The sequence below is a fragment of the Trachymyrmex cornetzi genome, unplaced genomic scaffold (assembly GCF_001594075.2).
Source record: "Trachymyrmex cornetzi isolate Tcor2-1 unplaced genomic scaffold, Tcor1.1 scaffold299, whole genome shotgun sequence".
Lineage (NCBI taxonomy): Eukaryota > Metazoa > Arthropoda > Insecta > Hymenoptera > Formicidae > Trachymyrmex > Trachymyrmex cornetzi.
The window spans coordinates 1,913,647-1,935,690 of NW_017297680.1; the positions used below are offsets into that span (position 1 = coordinate 1,913,647).

Sequence of the window (22,044 nt, forward strand, 5' to 3'; positions counted from 1 at the left end):
CACATACCTATATACCATATCTGTAGTCATTTTGAATTGCACGTCGAAAATTTTATCGGACTTAAAAACGCAGTTAAACTATTAAAATAATACAAACAATTAAATTTCATTTTTAATACATTCAGTTTTCATCGCGTAGAAATTAACGAATTTAAATTTATTTCATTTTTCGCCTAAAACGAAGACAGAAATCCTCAAAGGTAAAAGAATTACTCTTCACGAGGATTATTATGTAAAATGAGTTCTCCATACATAAAATTGTTTAATATCACAATCTGAAATGTCACTATAGAGAATCTCTCCTATTTTTTTACCCATCACCGATAATCGTGAGAAACAATTGTACGGGAAATCCCGTGACTATCGAATACATGCAACTGTTCACAGAATATTGATGGTGCGAAAACATTCTTTTTTCTCTCTGATCTGTCCAGTATTTTTATCCTGATACGGTAGAGAAGACATCGACAGGATTTCCTCGAGCAGTTTGGGCACGGATGAATGAAGAATTTCTCTCACTGATCATCGTTTACGACGCAGAACTGCCTTTCTTCCGATTTTTCGCATATTAACACTTTTTGATGTTTCCAGATACGACGATTTATCACTTTCACTAATTGACGCTACAATATACTAACTTTACAATACTTTTGCCTAAACGATCACGTTTTGATAGAAAATGATCGCGGATGAATGTATTATTGTCCTAATATACATTCATGTTATTATTACAACATGCAACAACACTGAATTAAATGAAATGATTTGGGAATTAATGTTGTGTACAGATTGTTGAGAAAAAATGAGATTTACGATAATTATAGGGCAATTTCATGCAAGATTACATCGAGCATTATATACAACGTACAATTTTAATTGTATTAACACATTATGCATTTAATCAATAATAATCTCAACGAAGTTAATATTTCTCATAAATTCTGTTCGTTTCATATTTGATTAGTTTACTGATTTATTATTGTTGAAGATTATATTGTCTTTATTGTAATTACTTCGTACAAATTTCTATTTTTGTCTTATGTTTTTGCTTTTTTTTCTCCTCCATTGTGCTCATGCGTATCTTGATTTCACTGAAGGATCGTTTTCTCATTAATGAAAATAATAATAATAATAATATCTCGCATAAAATTCCAATCGCTGAGCCGGAATATTATATTTGTTATTGTAGACGGAGAGAGATATAGAATATACTTTTTAAATATCGAAGGTACAACACGAAGAGCCTCCGTATATGTAAATTATATCCGCTCGAATATGGTATCCAATGCAAAATATAATCGCGATATTATATCCGGCCGGACGAACATATTGTGCCGTTCACTTCGTTGCTTTCGTTGTCGAATGCATAATTAATATATTCAGATATTCCATTGCCGGTTAATTTACTTTAATAAGCTGACATTATGAAAAATGAGAATCTCGATGAGAGCATGTAGCGTTACTCTCGAGATTAACCGTCGCGTCTGTGTTCATTGTATATTACGGCACTATATTAAAATAGAGAGAAATTATCGAAAGACTGTTACGTCACAAATACGAATTAATTGGCTTTCGCGACGTGATTGAAAACAAAATGAAACGAAAACGAATCTTTGTACTCGTCGCAATCGAGCCGACTACGTAAGCGCAATAATGATTTCTAAGTAGAAGCATTTTAATGGTTTTCAGGAAACTTTCCTAAACGCTTTGCATAATAAGTGGAATAACTATTTCCTATTATATTCCGAACAAAGTCGGAGTCATCTCCGAAAGGAGCGTGTGTTTTCCCGCGAGATCCACACACACACACACACACACACACACACACAAGTGCATATAAGTATCTCATAAAAACTCTCCAAGAATAGCCAGTGCGTTCGACAAAAAGCGCCGTTTTCGGAGCCGCGAATGTTCGTGCGGTTTCCATTGCGAAAAGCGGAAGGAAGAAACGAGCGAGGTGGTGATCGATCGTCGGTAGCCGCCTCCGCCCTCTTACCCCTTCTGGGTAGGAGGAGGGGAGAGAGAGAGAGAGAGAGAGAGAGAGAGAGAGAGAGAGAGATGTTCCTGCAGAAGAGACTAGAGAACGAGTACAGTAGCTAGTAACGGGGAAGAGAAAAGGGATTCAACATCGGCGATATCTCACTGATATCCGACCACGTTTCACGATCTGGATTTGCGACGAGGCATGAACCAAACGCCGCCACGGGATTGGACCCGTGCACCGGTTCCAATTTTTCGAGGTTTCCAGATTGGAAGATAAAGAATTTCGTCTTGTCGAGCAAAACGTAATTTTAGTGAGCAAGGCTCTACATCACTTTCTCTGTACTTGAAATTATTTAATTTGTAAAATTAACTTGAGTTATTAACGCAACAATAATATTATCATTATTATAAAAAAAAATGTTGAAAATTTTCTACAGCTATTGCCAATTCATTTCTATTGTGATACACGAAATTTCGAATATACCAACTTTATTCTTAAAGGAAACACATAGGGATGAAGTATTAATGTAATGCAATATTTACGCAGGACATTGGAAAGAATCGATGCAAGATAGATTCTTCCTTGGGAATATTCTTCAAAAAGGATATAGAGTTCCTCCTATGAGGAAATATGGGAGGAGAGCGAACGAGAAACTATGTGGTAAGGAAGAGGATTTTGAAGTCACCGATATTTCAACGATAGTATCGGATCAAGATTTGCGATGGATACGAGCCAATAATCCCGGGAGGATTGCACTAACTCGGATTACTTCCATCGAAACATTGAAGCCTTATATTATACGAAACTGCGATGCAAATGTAAAGGTCTTTATCGTATCTTTCTAACCATCTCGATCGAAAGGTAATTTCTGATCGCGAAAATCGCTAGTGTGATGATCTCCATCTGCAAATTATCTGCACAATAAAGTAACGTATACCCAACAGGGACCGTTCGAGATGAATTAGATCCAGAGAGAGATTCCCGTTTTATTGTCCGTCTGAGATCGCGCGAGCGCGCGAGAAGAGGCGACCGGAAGGAGAACGGCAGGAAGAAAAATAAAACGCCTCGAAGACATAGACCCGATCGATACTTCTTCCTATGCAACGGACGCACCCTGCACCGACGACGTAGCGACGGTGCTCGGCTGCAAATGCGATCTCTCGCGAGTGTCTCCGTGTACTCGCGCGAGTGTCTCGCATTAAAATTCTATAGGGCTAGATCGGCGCGCATTAATAAAATGTACCGCGAAAAGCTCGTCGTTCACGAAGAATAGGAAGGGACGTTCACGTCAATGCGTCATATAAAATATTCACAATTATACGAGCAGCTTACTTTTTTAGATCAATCTCGCACGTAATTTAGTTTTGCTTCTTCAATGTCGAGCATCTTCTATGTCCATTTCCATTACTATTGCGAATGAAGAATATACCCTGTCGCTTCTTTTTTTTCGAGAATCTGTCGATTTTCCTAGTTTAAACGTTTCTCCTATTTCATACACAATAATTGTAAATTCAGATAACTCAGACGGTCAATAATATGTCCGACGTTACGTAAATATCTTGAATCTAATTGGAGAAACTATTAATGCTTGATTGCGAAACGTTCTATTCGAGGGAAATTTGCGATTGCGGTTTCGCGGCGCGATACCTTTATGTACTATAACTAGCTCGCATATTTCCAAGCCAAGGTTAGAGCCTGGTTGGCCGGCGTTTTAGTCTAAGAATTTCTGGTATTTCCTACTGGCAATACGCGCGCATAAACCCGGAAGGGCATATCGCGCCGATTCGGAGGGCGGTCTCTCGAAACGCTCGTAGTGCGTAATACCGTAACCAGCTCCGCGGAAACAACTTTGTTCCATGTGCTATAACTTGTTTTATTCGTGTACTCGAGAGCGTTTTACCGTAGCACGTACGAGCTTCCTCCGAGAAAAGTAAAGGTGAAGGAGTGCACGGGGGAGCGCTAAAACGCGGAAAAGTGTTGGTAAACAACGGCAATAATGACGATGGCGGTAGAAAAGTACGCGCGACGGTAGAAAAGTACGTGACCCGACTACCGGTCGTCCGAAATGCATTTTTTCATTTCTTCGCACTCGTATTTTTCTCCCGCGAATGAAAATTCCACGATTCAACACGAGGGCGCGAGCATCCATCGTGCGCGACGAACTAGCTCCATAATTTTCTAGTAGCCTGAACCTTGGGAATTATGTTTTATGCGTTCTCCGAGTTAATTGGCTACTTAAAAAGCTAAATTGGTTAGAGTCTGATATTTATCTCCAAAATAATACTGCCTTTAAAAGATTAGATCTAATTAATAACGTACGTGTGTTACACTCACATGTTGCACTTTCTTAATAAATTACGTAAACTTTGCGAGAATCTCTCGTTACCTTAAATATCTCGTTAAGTATTAACAGACGTATTACAATATTATGCAAAGATAGAGGAAGAATTCTCGTTCACGGGTCACTTCCTTATTCGTTCAGCCGTGATGACTCTGGGCTGCGTCCTCAAGACCTGTTTACGTAAGTATGAATAAGACGCGCCGCATTCTAACGGTGATCTATTTACGTCGACTGCTCCCTGAAATCCCAGCTCGCAGCCGGACCGAACGCACCTAATTTTATATTCGGAGCAAAAACTCCGGCACCATTGCCAAGTAGAGCTCCAACAATCGATCTCTCACCCCGCGTGACCTTTTCCACGTCAAGATCGCGTCGATGAGAAATATTCACAGGGATAAGTCTCGGAATAAAGTCGGATTTCGTTTAATGGGCGGCGTGTCCGACGAGGCGGCTGAAGTAAAGATGAGAGCTCAAGAGAATAATGGCGGATTAATCGGACGACGTTGGGGAAAACGTGCAGAACGTAGGGAATGCGGATTCACGTGTCTCGACCTAATCCCGTTCCGTCGTAATTGGATCACGTGGAGAAAGAGCGAGGCCGGAGCTTAGCTTAGTCGCGAATTAATTCTACTGACCACGTGGAAAGTTCCTTCGCATTCGAAGACAGCCTGTGGCGAAAGCCTATCCGAAATGAACAAAGTTCCTCTCCTTGCAGAGGGGAGGAAGATGACGCACATTGCCCGTAAAAATTCCCCCTGTTGACTGAGATAATTACTCCGTATCTCTCATAGATTAACGATGACTGCCTCGGTGCAACAATGGTGTAAGATAAGATTTACGGTTTCTACAAAAAACACCGGCAATGTACTGTTGCTTTTGACGCATTTGTTTCCGCTTTCTGCGCATAATTCGCGCTGGTGATGCGAACAACGTTCTAGTACTGTAAGACCCGAAACGCTCGACGGATTTAGAATGAAATATTAATCGCCGGCGAATGAGTAATACCTCCAAAAATATATTTCGGTATAATTAAAACGACCGAGTTTATCGACCACGATCATCGAAATCAAGACAGGTTTTTCAACGCATTCGACCTCAAGGATCGTTATTATTATTATTATTATTATTATTATTATTATTATATAATTGATATTTGCGCAGTACATGTACACTGTTAAATGTCAAAGGAGCAATAGTAATCCTCGAGTTTAGTTATTTTTCATTTATCGAAATGTAAATCAATTCATATTTCTGTGATTAAATTACATAGGTTAAAAAGTAAACAACATTCACATTAATGTATGCACTTAATAAGTAACAAATTTATCAAATTTAATACATTTCTTAAGTTAAATCCATTGTTTTAATTAAACCAATAACATATTGAGTAGAAGCAATGGCGATTTATAGAAATGATTACCAAATATAATTTAACATGACGAATTTAACAGTGTACGCGATTATTCGCGAAAAATATTAGAACTGTAGAAACGCTGCGCTATGGGTGGTCATATTTGACGATATTTTAGCAATCGATAGACCGACTTTGTATCGATAGTTTCGATGATTCCAGAAGAACTGGATATCGTGCTAGCCGCATTTTATGGACGTAACTTTAATTAACCGTTCCCCGAGTTCGACTGTAATTATCGCAAGGTTCGATACGCCCTCGCGGAGAGAGATAGTTCTCGCTCAACACATCGCCGATACTTTACAGTGTCGAATATGTCGAAGCGTAACTCAAAACGATGATACAGAAAATATTACTGCTTTAAAAATTGCACGGGATAAAATCATAAAATCGTAAAAAGTTACGAGGCGATTTTTCCCCGAGCTACAAAATTCCAGGTACTGTTATAAAACAACTCACATCAAATTGAAGGATGTGCTCGATATTAAATATACACGTTTTCATTATTTTCCCGTAGAATTTAATTGGACCCTTTTGTTTCAATTGACAAAAAAATGTAGTTATTGAATTAAAAATAAGCATGATGAAATCGAGCACAAGCGGATGTTCGCCGAAAATATTGAAAAGCGAGTCACGATTGTATTGATATAAACCTTTCTTATCTACTCGACGAAAAATGATAATGATAGCTTAATTATCGTCCGAGTTGCTTAACTTTGTAATTCTTAAATTCTTTCGACTTCTTGCAAAATCCTAACAATTATGAAATTAACAATTCTATAAAAATTAATTTTTTCCACAAATTTTCAGCACATTAATATCTCTGTAATAAGGATGCCTAATTGAGCATCAAATTATTAATTTGCTCATCAATTTAATTTGTGATATTACATATGGTAGTTTGGTTACGTTCCTAAGTTCGAAAAATCAATTCGACGCGCATTTCAAATGACTACATATATAGTAGATATATAAATTCACATGGAAATTATTTAAGCATCTAAGATCCAGCTTCGACGTTTATATAATCTTTGACTATTACTTATTCTGTATTCACATTATACGATCTTAATAAATCATTTATTACTGTCTAAAAGTTAAGATTTACATCTTGACAATATACAGTATCTTTATACATTTTGATACACGTTTATATTCTGTCCCATATAATTTTCACCATGCAAGTAATATACGAGCATACACACACACATTTCTCAGCGAACCTTTCTTACTACGATTTCTCCATCGAAGGTAACAGGCGATTTCAATGCGGTCGCGCTTGTCGATTAATGAACGGGGTCAATGGAAAGTGCGAGTGTTCGAGAGTTCGATTAATCCTTTCGATTTCTATCGGCATTGACCCTGCCCGCTCGTAGCCGATCTATTTATATCGCACGCGCGAATCAAACGTTAAACAATGTCGCAGCAATCATCCTTAAATCATTCGCGGATCACATCTCGGATTACCGGCGAATAATCGTGCGATTCGAAGGTTCAACGCGCCGTCGAGTAATCAGCAATGGTTTGCCTGGGTTACACAACGAATGACGAGTCTATGGATCAGGTTGGCCGGAGCTTCCATTCGGTGATGAAAAATCACGAATGTGTGATCTTCGATCACACACATCTGGCTGGCTGGCTGGCTGGCTGGCTGACTGGTTTCTATTATATAATTAAGATTGTTATGTGTGCCGGCGGGAGTAAGCGCACAAGCGCTGCGTTACCTTGCAGCTTGCAGCTGGATGCTGCGGCGGACATGTATCATCATGGAGGTATTCGGAGTGCATCTGACGCAGAATTTTGAAAGCGTTTAACGAAGTAAAAACATCGCATAAAAATGTAAAGACGTAACGATAACAGGGAAAAACAAATTAAGTTTAAATATTCATTATATCTTTGGCTAACAAAATTATTTTAGGCGCTCATTTTATAAGCGCATTAATTTATTCGTATTTTTGCACCCTTGGACCTCTGTTACGTTTTAATTCATTTACATTTGATTTATGTTAAAATCTTCACATTCGTGGATTATCTGCCTGCATACTTAATATTTTTGCAATCTGTCAAATTCGCAATTGCTTTTTTATATTCATAGAGGAATTAATGACTGTAATAAAGTAACCGAAAGATTTTAATGGTTCCATTAAAATTCAAACTTATATGTACAATATAATTATTCTTCTAATATTGATCTTTCGATTTCTCTTTCACATTCGCGCAACTTCGACTATCGCGGCAGTTTGCGGAACGCAACTTTTCGTGAATAAGGCGCTTTTATCGAAAGCCTTTACCTTATTTTTGAAACCGTGCACAAGGTGAAAATTATTCATCCAAGTGGAAATTTATCGCGGCGCTTTATGCGCGTGCACGCACGACGGTCATCGCGATAATGGCTTTATCGCGATTAACGTCGCCCACCGGCGTCCGATATTACGCAGTCCGTGGCTTTGGATCGGAATCGAGAGGGAGGGATAGACCGACAGAGCAAGCACACGAGGAGGAGGACAATGTACACGACTTAAGCATCACGTGCGCCGGCGATCCCAATTTCCTGATATCATCGATCGGTTCTTACACGCGAACCTTAAGCCCCGTAAAAGCTATCTATTCCGAAGACTACACACCGTTCCACTCAACGTAGTAACATTTTAGCAACTGATAAAGTTGAATCTATTTCCGGAAGTAGAAACAATCGTGAAGATGTACGTCAATTGGCTGTTTCATCCGCGCGAGATGTTCCTCTACTCACAGTGATTACGCAGCTCTTCTAGTAGCTTTCTAAGTGACGCTGCTAATGACTTCCGTCTAATAAAGAGAGGATATGACCACGCGACATTTTCTCTTCTCTTTCTTTCCAACTTATTGTTCGCGAAGAACAATGTAACAATGATCTAATCTCTCAGCAGAAAAAAAATTATTTTAAATGTTTTTTTTCAAAAATGGCTACTATTTTTTTAAATGCCAAACGAAAAGAAATACGAACGGATATAAAGTGTTCTGTATCAGATAATATTGAAAAAAATTATAATTTTTGTAATTAAACGTCACTAGTCTCTAATCACTTTTCTTTTTTTTTATTCTTTGAAGTACGATTAGGACGAACAAAAGATATTGCGAACAGATGGAGATAAGATACAAATAATACATTGAAAACTTATTCACATCGAGTACTACGATTCAACAAACAAGTATATATTCATGAAATGTGGTGTGAATATCTTAATATAAACACGTACACGTGGACATGCATATTCGGTAACATTCCTCTTTTAGCTGACGCGCCGATGACGGAGGTCATCGCCCGAATAATTGCTATTTGAATATTCGAGTGTAATGCGGATGGAATAGTCGCAATACAAATAAAATACACGTTGTCGCGTATTTTTAAGATTTCAAAACAATATAATAATACCTGATAACAACGTATCCTCGAGCTTTTAATAGCCATATCTATTGAATTCACAAAAGGGAAAAAGAGAGACATGTAATTATTACGTCGTAGCGTGTAGGATAACAGTTGTCCGATGCTATAATTGTAAGACGTAATTATATAATTAACGCTTTATCAGCATTCTTGTTGACATTGACACTTTTGTTAATAACAAAATAAAACGAAAATTCTTATCTCACGATAATACCGTAATTAACGTAATGTTTCTGGCACATAGACGCTACGTTATTTTTATCAATAAGTGTAACAACCGTTTGCTGCCTTAATATGATCTTCAATGACACATGCAAAGATCGCAGCAATTATATAGTTAGGACTCCACGTGTCTGTGTCTCAAGGCTCCGTAATTAATCTCGAAGACTGGCGATTGTCGTATTACACGCGTATTACACGCTCACAAACGCTGACAAATTGTTAGCTTCGATGAGAGTCGTTATCAGACTGATATTTGTACCCGTGACTCGTGACGAATGCTTGCGTATGAGTTAGCATTCTTCGCGATTCCAATGCTAAGGAAAAAAAAAAATGATAACGCTGCGACTCATGATGAAATTTTACCTGATACGCTGGCGTTGACGCTATTCCAACGAGCGAAATTCCAATGAAAGCGCGATAACAACATACGAATTCCAATAGTAGCAATTCATAGATTATTTCAAATTAATCGCGTTCATGCTTCAAATAGCAACCACGATCGTGTTTGTCCAACCTTGCATAGACGCGCCAATTTTAGATCGCTGTATAGAGGGATTTCGCGTTTCATTTTCGTTCGATACACCGCGATATGCCTGTATGGCCAGCCGATAATGCTTGTTACACACGACTTGCTTCAACCACTTTGAACTTGGTGGATCTCGCAAATCGCATGGAAAACGGGGCAGTAGGTCGCTTGATCATCGGCTGCTGCGTTCGAGAGGCATCCGTTTGGCATTTCTCCGAGCCGGAGAACTGACTGTCCCTTTCTATTTCGAGCCGCCACTTTTTCACGATGTCAGCGAATCGATAACGGAGGTGATGACGACGGCGAAATCGCGCGATTGGACAACACGTGATAAATAAATATCGCGAGAAAGGGAAAACGACGCTGCGCGAAGCCTCGTAAAATCGCGCTCCGAGAGAACGCGATAAAGTAATTAAAAATCTTCGTCGTTTGTACTTGCCGAAATGGCGGCAAGTAAGAGTATTTCGAGGATGAGCTTGAGCAAAATTGTCGAAGGAAACGACGCTCTCCTTGACGCGAGGGGTTAAAATTACATTTAACCACAGGGCATCCGAGGATTCGTTTGGCTACCCTGTCATTTTCCCTTAGAGGGTCCTTAACGAGCTCTCTTCTCTCTAACTTTGCTCTGCGATGCTCGACTGCTTTCTCTGCAACCCTCCAAAAATTCAGACTCTCTTCAAGCTGCAAGTTGACGATGCCGAAATCTCGTTGGGCGCAAAACAGCTCTCAGAAGTGAGAAATTGCGCTGTGTACAGAATATACGCGGTGATGTCGGCGCATATTATCTACGAACGGACTTATTGCATTGTTCGCATTGTATATCGCCGTGATTATTGCAACAGCTGCGCAACGACGTCGAGTACTTTGTCAGCTTGATTTCCGTGCGTTCCAAGAATTTTTAATAAATCGTTTCTTTATTAACGAGGTTATAAATTCTATGCGATTGACGTATAATAAGGTATGTGTTCCATAATTACTTGCGTGTAATTTCTTTCGTCTTGGAGAATTCTCAAAGTTTATTTTCTAAACATTTTGTATCGTGTAGAATTTATTTTCCTTGATTTTTATGCGATACTTAAAAATAGTTTTCAAAACACTGAGATGGAGAGAATTAATTTAAACGATCTTTATAAACGTTATATATGGAAAGAACAGTTTTAATGAAGTATCTCAAATCTAGCTAAATCTGAAAATAATTCTGTCGAACCATTAAAATAATTATATAGAAGTCAAGTATGACGAGTAAAGCTGTAAACAGTTTTGATATTCTAGGAACAAGCTCGAGCGTTCTACTAATATTTTGATATAATTATACGAATAATTATTTTGATGGATCAACAAAATTATTTTCACATCTGTGTGTGTGTGTCCAGTTAAAATTTTAAATATTTCAGTAAACCCGTACTTTCCATGCGAGCGGTCTACAAAATGTGGCAGGTACCATGTAGCTGTGCATTTGGGCTTCTGCGCTGGATTCTACGAATCAATAAACCTCGCTCACGTCACAACCCGCTGGATCTTAATGCAGCGTGCCTGCAATAACGGGCGGATAAAATGTTGCGCACAATGAAAACACTCGCGGAACTCGGGTCGCAGAAATTTCCGCCAATTTTCATAATTCACTTTGGCGATTGTCTCTCGTTCTCCAGTTACTACTATTCCAATAAACACATAATTTTCGTCAATATCAATAATTGTTGAAATATATTTCTTCACGATATAATAATAATCGTAATTAACACGTAAATGAAATAAATCTATCGAGATCCACGTGAATTTTGAATGCTCGAAATTATTATTCTGCGCGATACGATGTCGCAATCATCTAATTGGAATATTTATAATGTGAAAATGTTACATACGATGACAAGTGGTAGACAGTAATACGAATTTAATAAGGCAATTTCGCGAATACCGAGTTTATAATGCCGAGTTTGTCGTATGTCTGTTTTTAATAAACCGTATATTTCTTCAACGTTCTACATGCAAACAATTATGGGCGAATATGACAGATATTAAATGTAAATTCTAAATAAAGATTCGAATCAATAGATAAGTCTTGCCAGACTCGTATGTGACGATCATCGATCGATTGGCGGAGACTGATCTTGCTGACGCAAAAGACACATCGCCATAATCCAAAAAGGAAGAATGCAGCGATAACCCCTTCACCGATATAACGGAGACTCGGAAAAGCGGACTCGCGAGCCGCGAGAATGGAAGATTAACGATTCTCTATTGAGGGAGCTCGAGTCGGTATTCCGCTCTCGTTCGACAATGTTATTCTTAGGCAAAGCAGCTGCGAAATTAATGAAGGCGCCAAGAAAGATAGAATGATAGAAGAGCGTGAAGTAATATCTCGCTCCTACCGGTGCGAGTTACACAGGCTCGCGCGTCGCACAAAAGGATATTTCGCGCTTCTCACGCGGAAACGTCGCCTAGGAGTAGCGATTTTACCAGTGATGGATGAGAGTGTTCCTTGCGTTCGAGACGAAAAAGTTGCCGTTCAAACGGGGAGAAAGAGGGAGAGAGACAGAAGGAGACTTTCCATGATATCACACCGGAGACATTTGACTTTCACGCCGAGTTAGCGAATTGATATTTGCAGTGACGCTGCGCTTGGGAAGTTGAAGTGAATGTGATCTTCAGACCTATACTTACATCAGTTGAAACAAATTTATTATCATAATCATGAAATCAAGTTGACTTAAATGAACGTATTAATCGACGCAACGTAATCTTTTTGTTGGTTCCACATAAATTCAATATAATTATACCATTTAATTATAATTGCAGCTGACATGTACTTAAGAACGTATTGTATGTAATCTCTCTGTAAAAAGTAACTGGAATTGGAAAATTATATTTTCCGTATAAAAATGAAATTATATATACAGTTCAATAAGATTAATATTTATACTTAACAGTGCAATTTCATAGTTTTGTGAATATTTTCTCATTTTATCTAATTTTATTTTTTAAAAACATGTTTACCTTTCATTAAAATAATTTTTCAGGTTCTCTAAATCGCCGCCAAGCTTTTTATTTACTTTTATATGTAAATACAATATTTAAAAAATGTGTAATTTTTCCATAACGTTTTCACTTTGTTAAAAAATATGTGTAATACATTTTTAAATAGCGAATCCTTTTCATCGTTGACTGACACGAGTTTTTAGCATCAGAAAGGATCAGAGATCGGGCGGTGTTTGTTCAACAACACTGTATGTTTTCGATATATAATGCGCTCAAAAAGATTACTCGAAAAGGTGCGTCAGGAATTGTTTTCATGTACCTCAAGTGCGAGTCGATCGATTCGACTGCGAGCGCGAGCGACGTAGTCGGGCGATGTCAATGCTGCAGTTCGCATATTACGTGACTGCCACCGATTTCGACGACCCATGTATTTGCCTACCGCGAGCGACGGTATTTGCGCGCTGAGATTTTCCAATTAAACTGTGATTAATTCCGTGACGGACGGTCAGAACGTGCACCCTGTTGTTTACAACGGAAACGAAAGAAGTCGAGAGAGGATGAGAGAGGGAGCTAGAGAGAGAGAGAGAGGGGGGGGGGGTGGCAGGAGAACAGAGAGATAAATAGATAGAGAAAGAGTAAACGCGGAGAAGATCGATGAACGGGAAATCGATGTTAATCTGATTTCGGTAGTCGAGCAGGGCGAGCAATTTGCTCGGCTCCGGAAAAGCGCGTACGCGCCGCGAAGAGATACATATAGATCGCGGACCGCGAGAGCGTTTACTCGATAAGCGACGTGTTATCCCGTTAATGCTTTAACAACGCGCGCGGAGCAACCGGCACAGCCGAACGGAATTTACGGTACATCGAGCCTTTTTTTCCGGCGGGAGGCAAACGCTAGCAAGAGCGCCCAAGTACCGCGTGACGATTGATAGATGTGTGCCAGCTGTGCAAATAAATTTGCGTATCCGCTCGTAAAAGCCCGCCATTTATTCTCGTTATAAGCGCGCCGCGTTTTGCAGAAATTTCGCGAAGATATCGGATGGAAAAAATGCCGCTTTTGCGATCGCTTCTCGTTTCATCTCCGTCAAATGAGTCATTCGCTCGGCTTATATACAATGATATTGCGAAGAATTATCGAGAATACTATCGCGTCGTGCGATAAGTCGATTGCGCGATTTCTTCAGAAAATGAACGATATACTGACTATATATATATATATGTACACTCTTAATTGGGTTTAATAACATCCGTAGTTATGAAACTGATCAACCGTAGCTGTTCCTCTGAAAAATAGAATGACTAGTGATTGGCCAGTTTCGGATGTTATTAAACCCGATTAAGGCTCAATTCCGCAACGATTAACTCTCAAACCGAGGCTATTCGAATTCTAGAATTGGTAAGAGAGATGAGGAATAAAGTGAACCTAGATTAAGAGTTAACCACGGATTGTGGAACTGGACTGGTCTGGTTTTTCATTGTGGTTTGGTTAACTCATGGTTAGGCTCAACCTGATATTTTATCCAATAGGCTTCATCTACGATGATGTCACGGATGAAGCTCATTAGGTGAAATATCAGGTTAAGCTTAATAACCGCAAGTTAACCAGATAATGAAAAACCAGGCCTCAGTTAATCCCGGGAATGACCGCGTATGTCAACATGTGTATCTCGATAGCAGACGCTATCGCGAACCGCGACGCTAAAAACCAGCTTTCCGTCGGTCTAGCGACCTTTAATGTAACTCGTCGTAATGCTCGCATTCGTGTAAAGCGAATACATACGGAGGAGTCGTGAGTCACGCGGCATTAGCTCCAGATTGTTGTCCTCAACGGATTAAGCCTTGAAGAAATTAATCGTCTCGTCTCCGCGTGCATGAGCGAGAGTGTGCGACGTTTTTAATAGAATTAAACCGATCGACGGGCGTGCGCGTATGTTTTGCTGTCTCAGCAAAATGCGAGAGGGAAAGCGAATTTAAATGGATTGAGAGACGAAATGGATTTATTTATCTCCTCTTACACCGCGTTACCTCGATCAAACCAGTTTATTCGATAGCTAAACTGTCCACGTTTGCTTGCATAAAAGAAATTTCCGATACTAGCGAGGCGGAAATGCGGTAACGGTTGCTCGTATTTAGCATTATGCTAATAAACAAAGCTACGTTTTGCGTTCGTTTCCAACAACGAAATCGCTATAGGACAGTCCAATGGATAAATAACAGGAAACAGTTTATTTAGCATTATATTCGACTGCGTCGTAGGATGATCGTAAGATGAGTTTTGTTATCTATTTTAACTAAATTACAAAAATATAATTGGAATACGATTCATTATAGCTCGTTTATCATCGTGAGAATTATGACATATACGGTAGACAAGAATTAAATTGGAAAATAAAAACAGCAATTTATCCACTTCAACTTTATCGTGTCAATTGCGTTACGTCTAGCGATGTGATCGCTGAATACATCAAATTATATTAAATAAAGAACGAGAATCTTGAAATTGTAATTTCTTAAACTCTAATATAACTTAAATGTTCTGAAAATGTATTTTCCCTACTCTTTAAAACTTTTAGAGTGATGAATGCCTAAAGAGTGAAATCTCTCACTCTTAAAAATTGAAAACTGAGCTATTCTTTTTTACGACTGGCTCAATTTCCACTCTTTAGAGTGAGAAATTCCACTCCAAAGAATTTATAGACTCTTTGGTTATTTTACGTTATTATTTCAATTTCTCACCTTAGATCTAGATATTTTATATTTTTAAGCACTGTAAACGTTTCAAATATTAAGATATTAAGATATTATCAAAATACTTTCGAGAAAGAGGAATTTATGAAAAGTTCCCGAATATTCAAAAATCCCGCGTTTTGAGTGCTGAAAGCAACTCGAGCTTTCACGCGACTCGAAAATCGTTTCGCAAACATTTGCAGGAAGGATTGGAACGTCTATCGTTAATTACGTCCATTTCGTGAGGTTACGCGATACGATATCAAGGCCGCGACTGTCGTCACCTGTTCTCGCGCTACATAATTGCGGTCGCGGAACGGAGTAAAATCGAGCAGCGACGACGCGACCGTTGGCGTGTCGGGTCGGGTGTATTACGTCGTAGGATATGTACCTACATACGTCGCGTCGTCGGCGTGGCACGGAACTCGAGCCGCCGCGCGCCGCTCTCGGTTGCTCTCGGTCGTCACGTAATAACACGCGGCCGCGTGCGTGCCACGGCGCGGCGTGTCGCACGCGTGAGACCGCGGCTGCTTAAGCCCATTCTACGTAAGACGCAGAACGCAGGGCGCAAGTCGCAAATGAAACGTATTTCAAGCCCATTCTACATAAGACGCAGAACACGGGTCGCAGGTCGCAAAACTAGAAACTAACCTAACGTATTTTAATTATGATATGATTGTAGGACGCAGGACGCAGAAAGTTGGGTCAACTTCAACTTTCGCGTTCTGCGTCCTACGTATTGCGGTCTTGCGACCTATTACAATCTGAAATACGCTTCACTTGCGACCTGCGACCTGCGTTTTGTGTCCTATGTAGAATGGGCTTTAGGTTAGTTTCTAGTTTTGCGACCTGCGACCCGTGTTCTGCGTCTTATGTAGAATGGGCTTAAGTTTACTGCGTCCTGCGTTCTGCGTCCTACAATCATATCATAACTAAAATACGTTAGGTTAGTTTCTAGTTTTGCGACTTGCGACCGTGTTCTGCGTCTTATGTAGAATGGGCTTTATGTAGAATGGGTTTTACGTACCCACGTCGCGCGTGACGCCCGGTTCGTTTCGTCCCAGCCGATTATTTGCGACGAGATTTGCGAACGGTTCGCGCTCGCGTGCGAATCTAAATATACGTCACTCCTTATTAATTATTTTCAGCACTTTGACCCTTCTGTCAATACATAATTTTTTATCCTTGTACTGCTGTGTTTCACAAGATTTCCTACTAAAAATTTCAAAGTGAAAACGAGATACAGCCTGTGCGAAATTGTTTTCTGTTGTTTCAGAAGTGAGATTTTTTAGAGGTTATGACGATTCGTATAAAAGTATTTACTGTTTAAAATTCGATATATGGGTACCCGGATACGTATATATTGACGGAAGGAATTAAAGACCGATATCATGAAACCACGAAGCGACTTTGTATTACACGCCGACCAAGGATAGCAATTGTTTGACGGTTTTTCGATAATTGATCTACCGATTTTCGCGTAGCTTCACGAAATGGATGGACATGAATTAATGTATCACTATTCACGGCTGATTTTTTGAGACGCTCTCAAAGTTCCCGTTGAATTGGAGTTTTGCAATGAGAAGATGAGCATGTAGGCCGAGAAATGTCACTCGGTCAGTTTTCTGCGCAATCAGTTTAGTCTCCGCGTTTATAATTTTACATGAGCTTGTAGTTTGGTCGCGGGCTTATCAACGTTCATGGGTGACAACAAGCGGGAGATAAGAGCGTTGAGGTACCGAGTGGCGTGAATATCACATGAACGTCTGTTTCGCCACTCAACTTCTGCGAGAGAGAGAGAGAGAGAGAGAGAGAGAGAGAGAGAGAGAGAGAATCGGAAAATCACGCGATGAAACGAAAAGTGTAGAAAATTGTGCGCAAAAAGTCACTTTCTGCCTCGAAATCCATCGGCAAACTAACAACCATTAGTCGCATTCAGTGGAAAAAGCGCAGCTTTGCAACTGTGAGATTTTTCAATATGACTGGCTCATACATTTATATTCATTGAGGAGCCACGAAACAAAGTGTAAGAATCAATTATATTAAAAAATGTTATAGCATTTTTTCTTGGAAAAACTAATACAATACTGACGCAATTGAGTGCAAATCGCTTTACATATTTTCAATGTTCAAATAATTTAATCCTTTTAACGTTGCACTAACACTAAAAATATATTAATTGATTTGCTTTTAACTACACTGAGCGTGCATTAGTGTTGCACTGAGTTTTCCCAGTAGAAAATTCAGCTACTTCAATATTTATAAAACAGCCTTTTCCGTTAAACTCCAGCATTAACCGACGAAGCGATAACAAATATTAACGCTCGTTGCTCGACTTTGCACCGTTCGCTCTCTTGCGGTGTATCCTCGATCGTTCGGGAAAAAAAAAAAAAAAAAAGAATGCACGATTACGCAACGCGAGGTATGCGCAGCGCGTGCACCAGCGTTACGTGTCCCGTCGCACCCACGCGCGTGTGTCAAGATCATCATCTCGCGAGGAGGCTTCGGAAGGTCGAACTCTTATGAAACAATCGCATTCCAGAATTCTCGGGATACTCACGTGTTTCTCGATGTACGAGCGATAACGTCATTCGTTTCTCCGTTATCCCGACGAAGTGAAGTCGTTCCCTTCAATTTCCGTTCCTGTACCGCGACTTATCCACACCGCGGGAGGTCCTCGAGAAACGCGGAACTTCCTTTCCTCTCTTTCACACTCTCCGAAACACTCGCGTCGAAGACGTGGGGCGGACAGGTCAATCGGCGCGGCGCAAGTACTTCCCACTGGAGTAATTCCACACGCGTCGCGGCGGGCGCGTCGAGTTGGTTCGTACAAAAGTAATAAAAAGGGTGGAGAGGGGGTTGGGAAAGGATAAAATAAATGGGGAAAAAGAAAAAGAGTGCTGATGCGGGATGCTGAGTGGGCACGGAAACGGCGGTGGACTTGCTCCTCTCCTCTTCTCCTATCACTCCACCCGATTAAACTGCTCTTCGGCCTTCGGCGAACGTGGCAACTCGACGACGAGGTCGCGGCGACTCCGCGGCGCGCGAGGCACTGAAAAGGGAACTCGTCGCGCGCGCACGCGTACACGTTACGTACACACACGCACACGATACACATACACCTCGCGGCCTCCCCTCTCGCGTACCTGTGCGCGCTGCTGTGTCCGCAGTTACGTGGGTGTCTCTCTCCCTCTGAGTCCTCCGGTGCGCGAGAGGTAGAAAGAGAGAGGAAGAGAGAGAGCGTTTTATCGCCCCTTCCTGCCCGCCAAGCGATCCGTGCCGCGCCGCGCTTTCATCTATGTGCGAAACAACACTCGCGAGTGCCGCTGCGAGACTGGAACGTGGGGTAACATGTGCGAGCTCTTACATAGCGCGGCGTAATGGTGGGACGGAGGAAAGGGTGGTGAGGACGGTGTAGTAGGGATGGACGGATTCCCACTCCTCGAGGAGAGTACTCCGGAGTAGGGAGCTGGCAAGGACGCGGGGCTTCGCCGCGACGTCGACGTGTCAGCCGCTCGCCGAGAGCGAGCGCACTTGACTTGTCGTCGCTTCGGTGCACACTTCGCACACTGTCTCTCTTTCTTGCTCTTTTTTTCTGATTATGTATCGTTCCTTTGTTTCAAAAGGGACGTAACTTGCAAAAAATTTAGTTTTCCAAAAAGAACTTGCGTAAAGTACGTTAAAATTTTTTTAACATTCTAAACGTGTGTCAAAGTTAAATAATATATGCGCCAAAATGGAATGAAAAGAATAAAAAAAAGAATATCTGGACAGAAAGAAAAAAGCAAATATAGAGACATAAATTGATTTTATTTAAAAAAATAAAAAAAGATTGGAGATCGCGTAGAAGGAAACGCGAAAAGCATGTATAACAGTGTATTTTTCAACTTGACAAAAAATTATCAACTAATCCAATATAATATCGGCGAAAAGTAAATGTCATTTTTATTACTTTTGTTTCATAACTCTAAAAAAACAATCTTTTTTGAATTCAGACCATTTTATAATTTTTTATGAAGTTATAAGTTTTTAGTTCATTTTTTATGATTGAAAATAATGTTTATTCGATTTGTTCGATAGTAATAATTCTAAAATCACGTTTGTCGAGTTGTGTCACTTTTAAAGGGAGCGATATCTCTTTGTGATTACAGCTCGAGGCATTCGTGTATGCTCTATGGGTTGCTTTCTGCTCCCCGATTTTTTTTTTTTTTTAATAAAATCAATTTATCTCTATCCATCTGCTTTACACTTTTCCCTTTGTGTCTATTGATATCCCATTTTTTTTTCTTTTAGTTAAATTTAGCATATATATTTAACTTTAAAATATGCGCTCACACAATATTTAAAAATATTAAATATACTTTATGCGAATATATGCTTAACAAAAAATTACAAATTCTAAACTTTCGTTATAAATATAATTATTACATGCATGATGAAAGTTTAGAATTCATAATTTTTTGTGTTCACGAATATTTCTACATAATAATATATTTCCAGAAATGTGTTGAAAAAGGAACGCTAGATGTAATCTGCTCTTGTAGAACAATAACTCGAAAAGTTAAATTCGAAATTTAGACTACGTTTACACGGACAACTTTAATCGAATTTAATAACATACGTAATTATTAATATAAATTGGCCAATCTCATAACAATTCCTCTGAAGAATGGAATGACCGTGATTGATCAATTTATAACTACGAATGTTGTTAAACCCGATTAAGGGTGACCGTATCTTAATTACGTAGTCTTAATTACGATGAAACGGCTCGAGGGTTACCACAAATTTACATTACTGAACGAGCAAGTAAACGAGCACACGGCGCATAGAGAAGTGTCGTCGAGTTCTTTAATTTCTATTTTCCTTCGTCGTGACTTAGCCTAGAGTCGCTGTAAGTAGCGCGAATCAAAATGTAAAGCCTGTTCTACAATAGGTCGCAAGTCTCAAGCCGTAAGAAATTAAGCAAACATAATTTCTTACGGTTTAAGGCTTAAAACACCTATTATAGATCCGGGCTAAAGTCCGATCTACGGAAGCAGAATAATGCGGGTCGCAGGTCGCAAGACTAGAAACTAACCTAATGTACTTTAATTATAATAAGTTACAGGACGCAGGAAGTTGGGCGAACTTCAACTTTCGCGTCCTAAATTTTGCGGCCTACGACCTATTATAATCTGAAATACGTTCGACTTGCGACCTGCAATTCTGCGTTTTGCGTGTTATGTAGATCGGGCTTAACGCGCCCGCAAACGCGAAAGGAAAATTACTAAGTGCAGGAAGAAGATGCGTATCAGGACTTCCGCGATGAACTAAGACTGAGACGGAAGGTGCGCACGATTGCACGCCGACGTTCGCCGCGTGTTCAAGCCAGAGAAAAACGAATCCCTTTCTTACGCGGTAGACAGACTGGGCGGAGAGAAACGTTTCGTCTGTCTGCGATAACGAGAGGATCCCGTGCACCGTATACACGTTACCGACGTTACACGGCACCGACACCGGCGTGCGCGACACGCTCGCTCTCGTTGCGGAAGCAATTGTAAATCGCTTTGTGCCGCGTGAACGACGCGAACGTTAACTCGCATCTTAGGCGCGCGAATTCACCTTCAGGCGTTCGCCATTTCACCCGGGGTCTTTGTTGTTCGCGCCGCGAGCGGAACAATGACACGAAAGCGGCGTTCCTTCTGTCTTGGATTAGTTAGATTATGTCGCGATATCGCTAAGATACAGGATCTGTCAAGTTAGCACGTCGTTAAATTAATATAAGGAAAAAAATGACGGTTCCAGCATTTTTCATAGTTCTATACTCTGTGTTATCAAAATAGAAAAATTACAGTATTTTTTATATTAAGAAATAAAAAATGGAAATATGGCGCGCTAATTTCGCGAATCTAGCACTTCCCCTCTAAAGTACAAGAAAAAGAAAAATGTTTCCATTTTTGGCCGCTGTTCCCGTTAGTACTGCTCCAGTTGTACCAGGGTATATTAATAATTTGAAAATAAAGTTCCAACAATTACTAATTTTAATAGACTTTAAATGTACAAGATATCACGACATTTGGAAAAAAGTGTCACGTTGATCATTTATTGCAATTCCAGCGACATTTCTCGTTAGTTCTAGTAGAATTGTATGCTCTCTATAATAAGTTTTAAACAAAGTTTCGTCGGCTTTTTCATTTTGGTTTATTATGTACACGTACATATGCCATTCTTAATTAAACTACAAGATTGACTAGACTTTTACTTCTAGGAACTCTATCGTTTCACCGACACGCCCTGCGTGACTGATACCTGTCGAGTGTGTATAGAAAGGTGATCAACTCCTTAAGGAAAAAAAGAGAGACATTAACAAGAAATTCAATATTAATTGTCGTATTTAAATCGTAATAGATAAACGTTTTTATAATTATTAAAATGAATTGAAACATATTAT

At 39.9% G+C, this 22,044-nt stretch overlaps 1 protein-coding gene across 1 annotated transcript in view; it reads right to left on the reverse strand.

The window, feature by feature from the left end:
• LOC108762375 (protein Tob1) overlaps positions 1-19,236 on the reverse strand; it is a 34,069-nt gene extending 14,833 nt beyond the window's left edge. The window contains exon 1 of the mRNA XM_018509346.1: positions 18,172-19,236. The gene's annotated coding sequence lies outside the window, so the exon portion shown is untranslated. The remainder of the gene's footprint in view (positions 1-18,171) is intronic.
• Between the last annotated feature and the right edge of the window lie 2,808 nt (positions 19,237-22,044).